Source organism: Ictidomys tridecemlineatus, chromosome 10, assembly GCF_052094955.1.
Source record: "Ictidomys tridecemlineatus isolate mIctTri1 chromosome 10, mIctTri1.hap1, whole genome shotgun sequence".
NCBI classification, from domain to species: Eukaryota; Metazoa; Chordata; class Mammalia; order Rodentia; family Sciuridae; genus Ictidomys; species Ictidomys tridecemlineatus.
In genome coordinates this window covers 112668720-112685455 of record NC_135486.1, presented here as the reverse complement: position 1 = coordinate 112685455, position 16736 = coordinate 112668720, and the positions used below count along the sequence as shown (strand labels likewise).

The window sequence follows — 16736 nt, the reverse complement described above, 5'->3', positions numbered from 1 at the left end:
ACAGTGGCCCCAGCAACATCTAGCTGATTGGCTCCTCTGCGGTGATGTTCATTGGGCTGTTTCCCTGCCCTTCAGACTGCCAGCTGATGATTGGCTCACAGCGGCCCCAGCAACATCTAGCTGATTGGCTCCTCCACGGAGCTGCTCATTGGGTGACTTCTTTGGCTCTGCCCACGCAACCTAGCCAATCGGCCTCAAGAGCAGGAGGATTGTGGGAGGTTGAGAGGCTGGTGTGGGGGAGAGAGGCTTGTGGAAGCCGGTGGTGGCAGTTGGGCTCTGAGGGTTTTTCCATGGAGCTGTTTTGTTTGGCGTTTGTAGTTCTAAAAATAAAGTTAGTTTCTTTTTGACAAGTGGCTCCTGATTTGTGCCAAGCCAGACTTCAGCAACATTGAAGGCATGGATAAATTTCTTTCAAAAAAAATTTTTAGTTGTGAATGGATCTTTTTATTTATTTGTATGTGGTGCTGAGAATCGAACCCTTGCTTCAGGCATGATAGGCAAGTGCACTACCACTGAGCTACAACCCCAATTTCGATAAATGTCTTAAGTCATACGATTTTCCCATTTGAATCAGGAAGATATACACAATTTTAAACAGACCAATATCAAGTGATGAAATAGAAGACGCCATCAGAAGCTTAACAACCAAGAAAAGCCCAGGACCAGATGGATACACAGCCAAGTTCTACAAGACCTTTAAAGAAGAACTAATACCAATGCTCTTAAATTTATTTCAGGAAATAGGAAAAAAATTAAATGTTTTAGACAAAAATTTCCCTATTGTATCCGTCATCCACTTCATGCTTTGAATACAGTCTTTGGCTGTTTTGCCACTGAGGCTTATTTTAATATGGACAGGATTTTATTTTTCTCTTCTTCCTCTCTCTCTTCATAACCTGGGGCTTGGGAACAAGATTATCGTTTTCCATCCTAGGTGGCGTTATCCATCTGCCTTTGAGCATACACCCACCACAGGAACAAAGTTAGTCAGACTTCAGGACTGGTGCCATAAGAATTGTTATCTCCCAAATTAACAGGTGAACCTAACCTCTCATAGAGAACACCTGGAATGGATTATATCTTTAAAAACCATCAGTTCTTGGGTTGAGTCAGAGCACTTGCCTAGCATATATGAGGCACTGCATTCAGTTCTTGACACCACATAAAAATTAATAGATAAAATAAAGACATTCTGTCCATCTACCAATAAAAAAAAAGATAAAAAAAAGAAACCCTTTTTTCTCTCTGATGGGCAGAATCACACCTCTGAAAAAGGAGTCCCCTGTGCTTCTCCTTCCTCAGTAGAACAATAAAACTTTCTCTTTTTCTCAAAACTGTCCTTTTTATTGAATTGACATCAGGGACAAGCCTGAGCTTTCAGTAACACTATTGTTGCTTGAGGTACATTGTGTGTGTGTGTGTGTGTGTGTGTGTGTGTTTGTGTGTGTGTGTTTGTGTGTTGGGTACAGTGATGCACATCTGTAATCCCAGGGGATCTGGAGGAGGATCATGTGTTTGAGAGTTTGAAGGCAGATTCAGCAAGGCTGTAAGCAACACAGTGAGACCCTGTCTCAAAATAAAAAAAAAAATAAAGTGTGCTGGGGATGTGGCTGGATGTTTAAGCAACCTTAGGTTTAATTACTGCTACTAAAAAAACCCCAAAATGTGTGTGTGTGTGTGTGTGTGTGTGTGTTTGTGGACAAATATGTGTTTGTGTGCATGTGTATGATGCCCTTTACTCTGTACTCCTACTTGAGAAACCACTTTAGAATTTTAAAGCTAGGACCTCCTTGGCAGATGTCGTCTTCAAGGTCCAGTCTATTCCACTGACTTTGTGCTTCATCCTGTCCTTAGGAGTTCTTCATTTCTGGCTTAACTGGAGGGCCTGGGGGTCTCTCATGATATGAAAGATAAAGAGAATAATGTGGAGGTGGCATTTTTTTTTAAAATAAAAGTGAATCATAGAGGTAGAGAGAGAGGCAGGTGATCCTTGAGGTGCTGTGATTTGAGGTGCTGTGATTTTACTGAGCCCCTTCTACAGTCAGATGAGGAATTAAGAGCTAAGCATACCCAAGTTTTCACACAACCAACCCCACAAGTTTTTTGGATTCTGCTTTCATAACTTACTAAGTAGGAGAGAGTTAAGCGGTAAAGAAAAAATCATGATATGGTTTGACTCTGGAATGTTCCCAAAGGCTCAAGTGTTAACAGCTTGGTTCCCAGTGCAGCAATGTGCGGAGGTGGAGATTTTGGGGAGGTGATTTGATAATGAGCTTCCCTAATCTCATCTGTGAATGATCCATAGATGGATTCACATTTGTATGGCATTATCAGAAGGTGGTAGAGAGGATGGACCCTAGGACCTAGTTGGAGTTAGGTCACCAGTCGCAGATCCTAGAAAAGCTTATCAAATCCCTAGCCCCTACCTTGCCCTCCTTATGTTTTCCAATCACCATGAGGGAAGGAACTTTGCTCCATGGTGCACCTCTGTCATGGCAATCTGCCTCACCACAGCCCAAAATCAATGGACCCTAGTGATTATGGGCTGAAATCTCTTAAACTGTGAGTCCAAATATATCTTTTCTTTTTTATTTAATATGTTTCAGTTATTTTTTCTCTTATGGTTTTAAAATTTTTATTTGTGCATTATGATTAGATAGATGAGTGGTTTTCATTGTGATATATTCATATATGCACATAGCATACACTGTCTATTTAATTCTCAGATCCCTCCCTTTGCTCCCCCTTTCCCCTCCACTGATTCCATTTCTCTATTGGTCCTTTTTCTGTTTACCTTAATTCCCTTTCTTTCATTTATATCTGTCTAGCTTTCACATATGATAAAAAACAAAGAACCCTTGACTTTCTGAATCTGGCTTATATTACTTAGTATGATGTTCTCTGTTATGATTTGGGTGTGTAGTGTTCCCCAAAGGTTGAGGTGTGAGACAATGCACGAAGGTATAGAAAAGAAATGATTGGGTTATATAGCATAGTCTTAACCTAATCAGTGAATTAGGCCCTGATTGAATTAACTGAATGGGAACTGTAGGCAGGTGGAGTGGGACTGGAGAAAATGATTCATTGGGGGCATGGCTTTGGGGTATATATTTGTATCTGGCAAGTAAAGACCTCTCTCTCTCTCTCTCTCTCTCTCTCTCTCTCTCTCTCTTCTGATCATCATGTGAGCTGGTTCCCTCTGAAATGGAGGTGGCCTTCTATGAAATAAGACATCCAAAACGATGAGCCTTTAGATAAACTTTTCCTCCCCATACAATTGTGCTAGCTGTGTCCTTTAGTCACAGAAGGAAAAAAGCTGACCAAATCATTCTCTGTTTCTATTAATTTTCTTGCAAATAGCATGACTCTATTTGTGTTTATGGCTGAGTAAATCTCCATTGAGTACATATACCATATTTTCTTTATCCAGTTGATGGACACATATATTGCTTTTATAACTTAGTTATTGTGAAGTATGCTACCAAAAACATGGATATGTATAGTATGTTGATTATTTCTGTTGGATAAATATGGGGGATGATATAGCTGGGTCATGTATCGATTTAATTTCTCATCTCTTGTCACATCAACCACCTATGTCAAACACTGCTCGGAAGTTCAACAAGTTTTCTTTTATTTTGTAATAAAATTTTTAATTTAGTATTATTTGTGTATTTATTTGATTAGCATTGCTCTTCCTTAAGGTTAAATTTCACAAGGACAAGGATTCTGACTGGCTTATAGGTAGAATTTGGCACAAGTCCTGAACACAGTAGCCAGACAGTCCTGCCAAGCTACAGTGATACTGATGTTAGGCACACATTGGAAGAGTCCAATAACGAGAGGAACTGTCTCTTTCACCTGACATGCTCCTCAACCTTCCCATCATTATCCCAGAAGAGTTGGTTATTTCCTCTTCTAGCAACCAAAGCTTAGATACCACCTGATTCCCCAAATTAGCAAGATCAAGTTTTACCCAACTGAGAAGAATGGGCACTTAACTAAGTTAGGTAAATAATCTTGCTTGCATTTTTTCATAATTGTAATTATAAATTGTGGAATTTGAGCCTTATACACAAATCATTCCAGAGTACTTCTGTGTCTCTCTACACCAAAAGAAATTTAGTCAGACAATTCCAGTCAAGACAGGCTTTCCATGGGAATAACAACTTGGGCTACCATTGTGAAAGGATTGAAATATCATGATGATTGGGACCCTTACATCACTAAGTTTGTGGATCACCTGTTCATTTACACTTATATCACCCTGATGTTTTTCTGAATATAATCTGAGATTGGACTTTTATCTGTTGCATATGAAAACAAGAAAGAAGATAAACCGTTCATATTGATAAAGACTGTATGTGTCTCATACTTGTATGATTAATTTTATGTGGCTGAACCATCCTTATTAATACTATGTCCTTTTTTTGCTAGCACTATCTGAAACCAGAATAATAACTGGGAATTAAACATCTGAATACTTAAATATATAGAACATATCTTAAAAGTATGTGGTGAGTGCTTCACTAAATATGCAGAGGAGATGCCAGAGTCATGAGGGCAGTCTTATGGCACATAATGCTTTCCTGGACATGTACAGCAAAAATTTAGTATGCAAATATCTTTGTGTTTGATGATATTACCTTCTATGGAATTAAGTTCATGAGGAACATGTCTCTCTCTCTCTCTCTCTCTCTCTCTCTCTTTTTCTCTCTCTCTCTGTGTATGTGTGTGTGTGTGTGTGTGTGTGTGTGTGTGTGTGTGTGTGTGATGATTTCTCCCTGTTTTATCTGACCTTGAACTCCTGGGCTCAAGTGTTTCTCTAGCCTCATCCTCTTTAACAACTAGGACTACAGATGTTTGCCACCCTGCCTGGCTAGAGCTTGGCTTCTTTGATTGCCCTTTGCAGAAAAAGAACTTTTGCATAGATTGGGGGTCCAGCACTAGATGCGTTTTTCATCTCAAGGAATGTCTAACCTATCCTTGTTGGTACAAATCCCAACTAGTCCAACAAGGTTCAGAGCTATGAAAGATGGGGAAAATAATAATGGCCCTGGCTATTTCATTATAGTAGTCAAATACATGATTTGAATGAAGATAAAATTATATTAGTTCTATAGAGGTTTTTTATACAGAATGTATAAAAAAGATTTTGGGTTATGGATTTGTTACTGACAACCTAACCTTGAAACATGTCTTAATCCTGGATGGCTGGATTTGGCTGCAAATATACATAACAAATAGACAAAATATGGTAAAATGAGTATTGAACTTGATGCATTTCGATCAGCCCAGGAGAAAATGGTTACATTACTTCTCCTTACCTATCCCACAGACACCATTATAATTTACAGAAACAAAAGCCAGGTGATATACATGTGTATATTTGGTTGATCTGAAGAGGGAGCAATCTAGAAATAAAGGCAGAAAATACACATGTAGATTTAGTCTGTGTTGTCCCAGATGGAATGAAATACCCATTTACATCCTCTTTGGTGCCTGTCAGGGTGGGAAGTGGAAGCCCCATTGCTCCCAGCTTCTACTCTAAACATAAGGAAGTCATTCTTAATTTCAGATGGGGTGCCTCTGAATTCAGTCTGTTTCAAGATTGTTAAGTAAGTTATCAAATGACACTGGAATCTCTCCTTGTTTGAATGCATGCCAGAGATATGGGAAAGGTTGGTGAAGGGTGAGTATCAGTTGGCACAGAGTCAGAAGAAAGAGAGAAGGAAGCACACAAGCACAGCTTGAATGTCTTCTCATTCTGTTATGTTTTGAAAACTTGGAGGCTTTGTTACCTAAACCTCTCTTTCTCAGGATAATCAGACAAAGAATTTGACTAAGACTTGAGATAATGAACTGGTATAATTTCCAAACACTCAGACATGGCATCACTTGCATCAGGAATCTGTTGAGAGTCTCACAAGTGACTATTGTTTTTACAAGACTGCTCCTAAACCAGCACCCAGGGTCTGCTCTCCATCCACAACCACCCATTTAACAAAAAGCAGGGAGCCACCTGCTCAGATACATCTTGGCCTAATGAAAAATCTGGGATCATTTTTGGGGGGTTCTGGTGCTGGATGTGCTCTCTGTTGTGATATCTGCCATGAGATGGGTGATTAGAGATTTGTGGTTCACCTGGTCGTGCAGGATGCTGTTCTCCTCTTTTGTCCTTTCATACCCATTGGTCATGGACATGCATTATTTTCAGAGACAGAGGTTATTTTTTGCTCTGAAATCTGTCTAAATTGCTGGATACTGCAGGGATCTCTTAATGGTGGCACAGGAAGTAGCTTGGATTGGCATTACTCAGTGCAACCATCAGTGTCATCTTGTTCACCCCGTTTTTTAGGGGACTTCTGGCCATCAGGGTACTGGCACACAGCCTGAATGTGCTGGGAAGGTGGCTGTGGCCCAAACAAGACAAATAATCTTTCTGTATTAATAAACCAGGAAGATGAAGTAGTCAGCAAAGACACACAGGCAAAGAACCTGTAGAGTCCCAGCAATCTCACCTGACTCAATGACCAAACTTTCCAGATACCAGCTCTTTGTAAAGAACTCTGCTAGGGATTAAGGGCATAATAGTGGATAGTACAGAGACCCTGCTCCAGAAAAGTTCACATTCTGGAAAGTGAAACAAAGGTGAAATCCAACAATGTTGTACATAAAGAGGACAACAAAAAGAGAAATGTGTTCCAGGGAAAATAGAGATTGTCCAGGGAAGGAAGTGACTCCTTCTGAAGAGGTGGTGTTGAAAGCCTTTACCAGAAGAAGTTTTTTTCTGAGCTGGGTTTTAAAGGATGATTAAGAGTCTTCTGGGCTGGGGCTGTGACTCAGTGGTAGAGTGCTTGCCTAGGATGTAAGACCCTGGGTTTGATTCTCAGCACTGCATGAAAATAAATAAGGAAAGAAAGAAAGAAGGAAAAAAAGGTCCATCAACAACTAAAAACAACTTTTAAAAAGGCTTCTCTGACCAAGAGGGCATTGTAATCAGAGGAAAGTGCATGAGTAGTTATTTAGATATAACTTTTTTTTGGTGTAATTCAAGGATTTTATAATGAGAAAACCCAAGGAGACAAAAACTGATTAGAGGACATTTAATTCCAACGTTTCACTTGAGTTTCTGATAAGAAGCAATAACCTTTGGGCATAATGATCATTCTGATCGAATTTTTTATTAATAATTTTTACAAACCTGAGCTCAAAGATAAAAATGAGCATGTCTCATGACTCACTGCCAACTGCCAAGGTGGAGGGGGCACCTGGTTTCTGCAATAGGGGGTGGGGCACAGGTGGTTTTTTCTACTGGCTATACACCCAGCTCCACTTTTTTTTCAAGCATATAAATATTCCAGACTGACTTCATTGGCTCAAAGCTGCTCACAGAAGGCAAGATTGGCACCTTCGCCAGTGAAAAGATAACTCACATAGCTGGAAGTCAAACTCAGAGGAGAAGATTTTGAAAGAAAAGTAGTGATGAATCTGATCCCAAACTTTTCCATGGAAACCTTGGTTCTCCTGGGAATTAGCCTGGTGCTCCTCTACCTGTGAGTAACTGTCCCAGTTCCTCTCCTCTTGAAACTTCCCATTTCTGTGACTAGGAGTTTTAGTGATATCATTTGATTTGGAGGATGAACTTCCGATTGAGTCTCAGTTTGTACTTAGATTTATCAGCCGGAGTTCTGTAGAGGCAGATTACAAACAACTGGACACCTTCTGAAAAGTGATGCACCCTCTGCAAACTTTCAGAATTCTAGGAGTAAAAAGGAGTCTTCACAAGTTTCTGTGTCATTGTTTATCTTTTGTGTTCTATGTGCAGTACAAGAGATGTGTAGAAGGCTTGTAACCTGTGTAATAGGTGGTTCCTGCTTCTCCCCCACGTCCAAGCACCATTTGTAAAATGCACCAAGTGCACCCCAGGTCCTACCACAAGCTCAGACTCAGTTCTTTCCTCTATTTTCTTCCCTTTCACAGGCACAGCCCTCCCTCCAAAAACTCAATTCCTTCGCCCTGAAATATGCAACTACTGCTGAATGATGAAACTATTGAGCAAAGACTTGGGAGAAATTTTGAACTTTTATTCTTTAAGTTATCATCAGTGTAGAGATTTGTTTCTTTCTTGATTTGAAATCTAATGGCAGCTTCAAGAGACAGAAGTTAACAAGCCAATTTTTTATTTTAAACATTTTCTCATGATATACCAGTAGAGGAGCATGAATAAATTAATATAGTAGAAGAATTCCTTTAAATAGTGGGATTCCTTGGCTGGGGTTGTGGCTCAGTGGGAGAGAGCTCATCTAGCATGTGTGAGGCACTGGGTTTGATCTTTAGCACCACAAAAAAATAAATAAATAAAATAAAGTTTTAGTGTCCAACAAAAGCTAAAAAAATATTTAAAAAATAGTGGGATTCCTGGTTTCATGGATCAGGTAAAAAGAGCAGTTATTTCTGAATGAGAGTAGAAGACATTGCCCCAAGGGGACCTTTGACTTCTACCTTAAATTCACTTTTATGAGAGTTGGCATTCATAATGATGTGAAAATTGAAAATATAAACCTGATTGTTACAATTGAAGTAAAGGGTGGTATTCAGGCTTTTGTTGCATCTATTTTACCTCCAGTGGCATTTTAAAATTAATGAAATTGTTTTAATTTTATTCTGTTCAATAGTACAATTTTTTGAGGTAAGTTTATCACTTTTCTTCTGAAGGATTCTGTATTTGTGAAAACCAATCTGTTTAAAAATGACCCGTCTTTTTTGAACAATTGAAGGAATATTAATCTAATACATACATCCATGACGTAGATTGCACATGTCTTTAAATATACCTGCCCAGCTGGTTATTCTTATTCAACAGTTTCCTCATATGCCAGTGTTCTTAATCTCTTACAGCAGATGAGTAAAAGAGAATATGGATGAGGGATGCAATAAAAGGCATCCAGATAAGAGTTATGAAAAAGTTGGAGAATATTCCTCTCTGCTGAGAGAAGAAGGCCCAGAGTGGGGACAACCCACACTGGAGGCAAGTAGAGAGGCCAACATAATGGTATCAAGTCATCATCCTGAACTGACACCAGTGAGTGAAATGACCTAGAAAAAATTTAGGCTGAATTGCTCAGAAATTTTTAAGTTCATGTTTGGCGACTTATATCAGATATTCACTGTATCATTGGGAGCCTAATGATGGAATTAGCTGCTCTGAGCTAACTATTGTGATTTTGGAGTATCTCAGTGACCATGAGAGAGGAGATGATGAGCAGATGTGATTAGGGCCATTAAAGTTTTTGTTGTTATTTATGGCCTAAATGATACCTGCCTGGCTTAATGGCTCCCATTATTTATCAGGGACTCATGAGCCACTTTATACACACAGTCACAATCCCTTGATCTGGATTTCTCTTCCACTTTATGGCTGTGGGACCTATTAACATGGATATTTTAAGAAGCTGGGAATTCCAGGGCCAACACCTCTGCTTTTTTTTGGGAAGTGTTCTTAATTATCACCAGGTGAGTGTTATTTGAGCTCCCTGTTTTGCCTCTTATGGTTGCAAACATCTGCTTAGTTACATCAGTAGTAATTCAGCTCCATGAGAGAAGTTTCAAGATTTCTAAGCTTCAGAAACTGTTTGAGGGCCCCATCCAAAGCACAGTCAGGTTTACCCTTGGGCTCTGTTTACAACTCCTCCTGGCCTCAGGTTCCCTTCTGTTGATGAGCTCAGGACTCTGGCACATCCACATTTTAAGCTGTGGACTTTATGTTCAGCAAACTGTGAGCATTCTCACAGGATTTTCATTTTTCTCAGTGCAGATTCTAGGAAGACACACTCAAACCTCTGGGATGCTTTATTTGCACACTTAAAATATTACAAATATAACTTAACATGAGGAAGATTAATTGCTTAGTTTCTATGATGAAAACTCAGAGCCAGTGTCTAACTATATGTGTCCTATGGGCAGAGAGGTAGCAACTTCCCTTTTCCAAGTTGAGCTACAACATAGGAAGGCAAGTCCGCTTTTTATTTGCTCACTATGTCACTTACTTACTCAACAACAGGATTGTGATAACATAAATATCTTAGGCTAGAAGAGGTTGCTAGTGTCCTTAAGTACCTAATTCTACTAGAATTCTAGTTAAAACCTGAGATAAATTAAAATGATCCTCAATGAGGAGATAAAAGTTCATGCGCGGCCCTGAGATACACTAACTTTTCCTCACCCTGGGTTTCTTCATGTGCCCATGGAGGTGATAATTCAGAAGGTCCCAGTATTTATGAGACAACATAAATAGAAAAAGAAATATTGCAGAAGAGAAGCATGTTGTATTCATAGACAATAGTAATTGCTTGATTATGTATAATAGAGAAAATTTAAGTGACTTTACATATTTTATTTCAAACATTGCATATTTTCTCTTTTCTCCTCAGAAGCCTCTGAATAAGAGCTTCTTTCTAACCACCTGTTAGGAACAACAAGCCTGATTTCATGAAATTTGGGTCATTTGATGCAATGTCAGTACATTTGCAACAATAATGTAATTTCATTTTGTTCTTTTTCCTAGGGTTTGTCTGATTTTGACACAGAATGTTATAAAAATTATGGAAAAACATGGGGGTGAGTATTCCTGAAATTTCTCTTTGGTAGACTTGTTATGATGTGGCACCCCAACGCATGAGAACTACCTCAGCCCAGAACTTTTGGGATGCAACCCTCTGTGCTGCAAAGTCCTTGGAGGCTTGTCCTGCCAAAGGTTCTGCATGTGACCAGGAGTCTGGGTCTACAGTCTGACTTAGGTTGAGAATTTTGCATGTTTTGGCTTTTCTCCTGCTTTTGATGACCCAGAGTCTCCAGCCTTACTTTGTGTCCAATGCCTGGCTATTCCTATCTTACCCATTTTTCTTTTTTTTTTTTGACCCCTTTAGATGAATAAAATGTATTACTTGAGAATTGTTTTTTTTTAAATAATGGGATTATAAATTTATGGCATCATCTCTTTCCTCCATTGATTTCCTTTTAATTTAAAGACAAATTCTCTTATTTAAATTTCAGATTTAATGTATGCTTTTGAACAAGAGGCTGGGAGGTACTGAAAAGCAGATGAGAAACCATTTCTGCTCAGATTTTTTTATTTCCTTAGCTTTCTTTCTTCTTTTTTTATTGTCATCATTATTGTTGCTCATATGCCATATTTAAGTTTTCAGTGTTGACTTTTCAATAAAGCATTTCTTTCTCTTCTTCATCCATTTGATGTTAAGACCAGACATAGGATGTAGTTACACCATTGAGTTTCCTGGTGAATTGATAGGGATTATATTGGAGGGTTGCCTCAGCTAACTATAGAAACTATTCTCTTTTAGAGCTGGTGGGGGGTTGGTGGGAGCCATAGAAGAGGTGTAATCATTTTGCTCTTCACTAAAAATAGCGGTAAAAGACATTGACTCTTCTTCTCCATCTTCTCTCATCAATCCCCAAAAAGCCACAGGCCTGGTCAGAGTGTTCTGCTCAGTTGACATGGCCCAAGGACACAACATGTCATCCAAGGATACAATATGCCCCACTGAATCTCCAAATCCCCATTTTAGCTACCACTTGAAACACTTAGTAATTGTGAGAAGTTATTCAATTGTCTGCCTTCAATTTTTTCACAAACCTATATTTGGCTTTGTAAAAAGTTATGGAGACTATGGGCTGAGGCTGTAGCTCAGTGGCAGAGCTCTTGCCTAGCACGTGTGAGGCACTGGGTTTGATCCTTAGCACCATATGAAAATAAACAAATAAAGGCATTCTGTCCACCAATAATTACAATAAATAATAAATAAATAAGTTATGAAAAGTAGTGTAGGCAATACTATTGTATTCACTATCTAGATTTAACAAGTGTTCCAATGCTACTTCTAATTATGATCTCTTAGGTGGTGTATTTTGTCTCTTTCTACCTACTTTATCTACATTGCCCTTTATTCTATGAAGACTTCAGTGGCTTCTGAGGCCAGAATCCCCAACTAGAACTTCATGTTGCTATGTATCGTAGGACTAGGCAGGTAGAATAGGTAACATCAGGATCTAAGTCAGGATTTCTGCTGCAGAATCTGACCTGTTAAATTTAATAAGCCCTATTTTTCTAACACAGCATATATGATGGTCGACAGCCTGTTTTGTTTATTATAGAGCCAAGCACTATCAAAACTGTGCTCATCAAAGAATGTTATTCTGACTTCAGTAACTGGCGAGTAAGCATTCACTTTTCAACATTTTCACATTTATTTAGTTATATTTAAGTTTTAATTTATTCTTTTCAGTTATACATGACACTAGAATGTCTTTTGACATATTATACATACATGATGTACAACTTCCCAAGCCTGTGTTTGGACATAATGTGGAGTTTCTCTAGTTGTGTGTTCTTATATGAAGATAGGAAAGTTGTGTGTGATTCATTCTACAGTCTTTCCTATTCTCATCCCCTCACCCTTCCCTTTGTTCCCCTTTGACTAATTCAAAGTAACATTTATTTATTTATTAACTCAATTTTTATCCTGAGATATTTATAGGTTCAGAGGTCATTCCTTGCCAAAAATTATCAGGCAGTTGCATGTATAATTTATTCTATTTTACCCAATGATAATTTCTTACATGACTATAAATTTATTAAGTTCCTATTTCTATAGTAACAGGAAATTGATACAATCTAGGTTTTTTATTTTCATTTTTCCTGTTTTGTGTGCCTATATGTATGAGTGTGCAGCTCTGTGCCAGTGTATCACATGCCTACATTTGTGCAGATTTAGATTGTGTTTTTAATGTGTTTTCACCAAATCTTCATTAACCTTAGAAATGTTCCTGGTTTCTTGTGTGTTGACCACATTGGTCAACGTTTGCACCTACAAATAGGGAAAATCCTATCTGTATGCTTTTTATTTGTTGGTTTTCTTTTCCCCTGACATTAGCTGGGAATTCCAGTGTGAGATTGAATAAGAGCCATGAGAGTGAACATTTCTTTTGAAGGATATAGACTTTAATTTTCCAAAGTTTACCCTAATTTTAGATGAGGAGAATGTTTGTGTGTGTGTGTGTGTGTGTGTCTGTCTTTCTGTGTGCGTTTGTATTCCCATACAATCTCGATCTTCACTTTTTAAAAACTTTGGGGCCTGAAATTAGCTCAGTTGATAGAGTGCTTGCCTCTCAGGCACAAAGTCTGGAGTTCAATCCTCAGCATCACAATTTTTTTTAAAAAACTTTGATTAGTGTATGATAATTGTGGATGATAATAGGATTAGCTGCTATGTTCAATAATATATATATATATATATATATCTTCCACACTGCCCAAATATAGCCTCTATTTACTTCCCAACATGTCCAAATCACTAATCTACACTCAGATGAATGTTTTTACTTTTTTTGTATATGACTCAGCAGAAATTGTAGAACTGTTACTGATGATTGGGAAAAAGCATTCAGTTTGCCACCAGTAAGTGTATAATTAGCTAAAAATGGATTTTTTGTAGAATCTCTTTGTGAAATTGAAGAAACATCCCTCAGTTCCTAATCTCCTAAATTTTTACAGTTAATGAGTTGTGGAAGCATATATTTATTTTTGGGTGAGATGGGACTGAACATTGAACTTGAGGGCACTCAACCACTTAGCCACATCCCTGGTCATATGTTGCACTTCATTTAGAGACAGGGTCTCACTGAATTGCTTAGCACCTCACCATTGCCAGGGCTGGCTTTGAATTTGTGATCATCCTGTCCCAGACTCCTGAGCTGCTGGGATTACAGGCATGCACCACTGTGCCAGGCTTGAAGCATACATTTTAATACAAAAATATATTTTATATGATGGAACTAAATTCCAGGGGTTTTGATTTGTTGAGGTAGCACCCAGGTGAAAAATAAAATAATCTTCCTTTCCCCTGCTGTCCTTGTAGAAAATATTGGAAGAACTTACATTAATAACTTGTGTTTTTTTTCTATATGTCTTTTATTTATTTGTTTTTCTTTTCCTCTGACATTAGCTGAGAGCTTTATGTAGACAAAATCCTTTAAGTTTCAAATATTATTATTTTAAAAATTATCCTATCTAAGCACCCCTTTATTAAAGATGCTTATGCTGTAAATGCATGTAAAGACAGAACTGGTCTTAGGTAACATACAGTTGACCAAGAACATCTGGTATCTGTCACCAACCCATTTCTGCTCTGCATAGCCCTAGGGGTTGTGCTAGGTCTTCTTAGGCCTTCTTCCTGTCTTTTCCCCTGGAAAAAGCTTCCAACCAAGGGAAATTTTACATCTAAACAAGGGTTGGAATATAAAGTCCAAAAATGGTGTTAGGTACCTGGGTGTCTCTTCCAAACTCTCAGGTGGTTAGGCATTTGGAATAAATACTATTGAGTGTCTGACACAGAGCTAGCTACCTAGTAGGCAGTTGATGTTATAGTTAAAGCTTCATCCCAGGGTTTCATAAACTAACTTCCAGACCACTCATGAATAATTGAATCAAACCTTTATTGAGGCACACCAGTGGTGGCTGACGAGAACATAAAACTGTTCCCCTGATCAGCCCTGCACAATTGAAAGAGCACTCCTTATAAGTCTGAAAACTGCAAAAGGGATGTTAAGGGGGTCTAGCCAATGCATGCAAGCCAGGTTACAGAAGCAGGACAGTGAAGTAAAGCGGAGGAAAGTCTAACCAATCATAGTTAGCCCAGTCACCCCAGTTACAGAAACAGAGTTCTGTTACCCTAGTTACAGAAACAATACCCCATTAGGTAGTTCCATGTTCTTAAAGGTTTATATAGCAAAAAGAAAAGAACATCTTGCCCCAGTCATGACTCTTCCACTTGGCATGGTTGTTTTACAGGATGAAGTCATAAAACAAAATGGAGTTACATTTGCTCCAACTATCACATTCCCCACTGGTTTTAGTAGGTTTGATGTCAATCTTGCACATCATTAGGTTTAAGTCCAGGTGTTATTTTTCTACTATCGCATTCCCCACTGGTTTTAGTAGGTTCGATGTCAATTTTGCACATAATTAGGCCTCATTTTTTTTAATCTTTCTATGTCTAAGGAACTATACTGGGCTTGCAAGACTATAAGTATGACCTCACTTACATTCTTTTGTATATGGTTTAGGAGGGTTTTTAAGAGGTGGGGTCCTACAGTAATTCCAATCAGGAGATGGACTAGGGGCCCAAATATGGCTGAAACAATGGTAGTCAAACCAAGAGGACCAGGAGAATAAGTTTTGGAGCCAATAGCCTGAAGTTTAAATTTATATCTATTTGATGCTAAGGGACTTAAAATTTTTAGAGCCTGTGATAAGAGTTGTAGTTCCCAAAGTGGTAGATCTAGCCAGGAGAGGAACTAAAATGGGGGCAGCCAGTCTATGTTGATAAATCAATGGGGCCTGGCCTTTTAATAAGTCCAGGTGTTCTTTTTCCTTTACTCCATCAAAGTTGTAGGTTACATAGTTCAGAGTTATGGACAGTTTGGAGATTTAGTCCAGGAGTTCAAAGTGGGACCTGGGAAGCACAATTTTTGGTGAATGGGGAGTTGTTCCACTTATAATTTGGGTTGTGGAAGCAAGTGTCTCTTTCTGGGAAATCACCCAGTGTCATCTTGGGAGTAGTTTTCCAGGTACATCTTTCTGAGCTAGACATACTGGTAAACATCTATATTGACCATAATTTTCCCTCTAATATTAGGGACGTCCAACTGCTGTAAGGGAAAAGGGCATTGACCACCATTCTTGCTACTTCCAGCTGAAAGGGGGCGATGTGCATTGGGCCAGCAGTTTGGAGTCCCTTTTTAGAAACTGAGTGGCTTAAAGAGACCATGGTAAAAATCTATCTCAGGAAGAACAGGATATAAATTCACCTGGGGTGGGCACTTCTATGAGAGAAACAAAAAGATATGAGTACTGAAGTAAGATTAATACAAAATAGCAGTTGTAGCATCTGGAACCTGTCCATGAATATCATGAAAATTAGAGAAATTAATAATTGTTTACCAAGAGATGGAAGACCTGAGAAATTTTCCCCATAACAAGGCCTAACAAAGCCTAATAAGGCACTTTTTTTTAGGGAACATAAATCTTTAACATTGTCAGAATTATCAGGAATGTAGACACAACATTTAATTAAATTAGTTAATGTTATCTGACTTTTGAAAAAATACCTTTTTGGCATGACCTCTGTGTTCAGTAAAGATTCCTTTGTTACATAGGGCTAGATAAGTATATTAATAAACACTGATTATATCTACCTGTGTAGGAGGTTAGGAAGATCTGTAGGCCTTAAACTGAATAAAAACTTCAGGCAATGTTTATTGGTAGTTATCAGGAATTTTTGATTAAGAATTTCCATTCTGTTGTCTCAGTCTAACTCATTTTGAGAGATGTTAACACAAGTGTACATTTTAAGTTACATTAAAATAACTGTTGTTTCTTTTTAAATGCCTAGGAATGTCTGTGCTTTGGTTTTTAACTGTTTTTGCTAGGTGTTTAAGACAAAGCTGATCAAACTGACCTTGTTTCTATTTATTGGTAAGAGTCAGCTGAATTTTCTTGGAGGACATTCTTGGGGAACGTGTGAGTAGCATTTTAGCTCTGTTCGTGTTATCTGCATTATGATGGGTCAAGGTCTTGCTAACCATATGGCTTTCCTTGGAAGCATTAGGCATGTCTCCCTTTTTCACTGACCCTTCTCTTTTGCAGCATGTACATT

The 16736-nt window shown here is 38.4% G+C and overlaps 1 protein-coding gene and 1 pseudogene across 4 annotated transcripts in view; both read left to right on the top strand.

Annotated features, from left to right (window-relative positions):
* The window catches only part of LOC144364745 (cytochrome P450 3A9-like), a 466715-nt gene that overhangs the window by 374757 nt on the left and 75222 nt on the right, over positions 1-16736 (top strand). The window lies entirely within an intron of this gene.
* The window catches only part of LOC144367279 (cytochrome P450 3A9-like), a 37207-nt pseudogene continuing 27956 nt past the window's right edge, over positions 7486-16736 (top strand).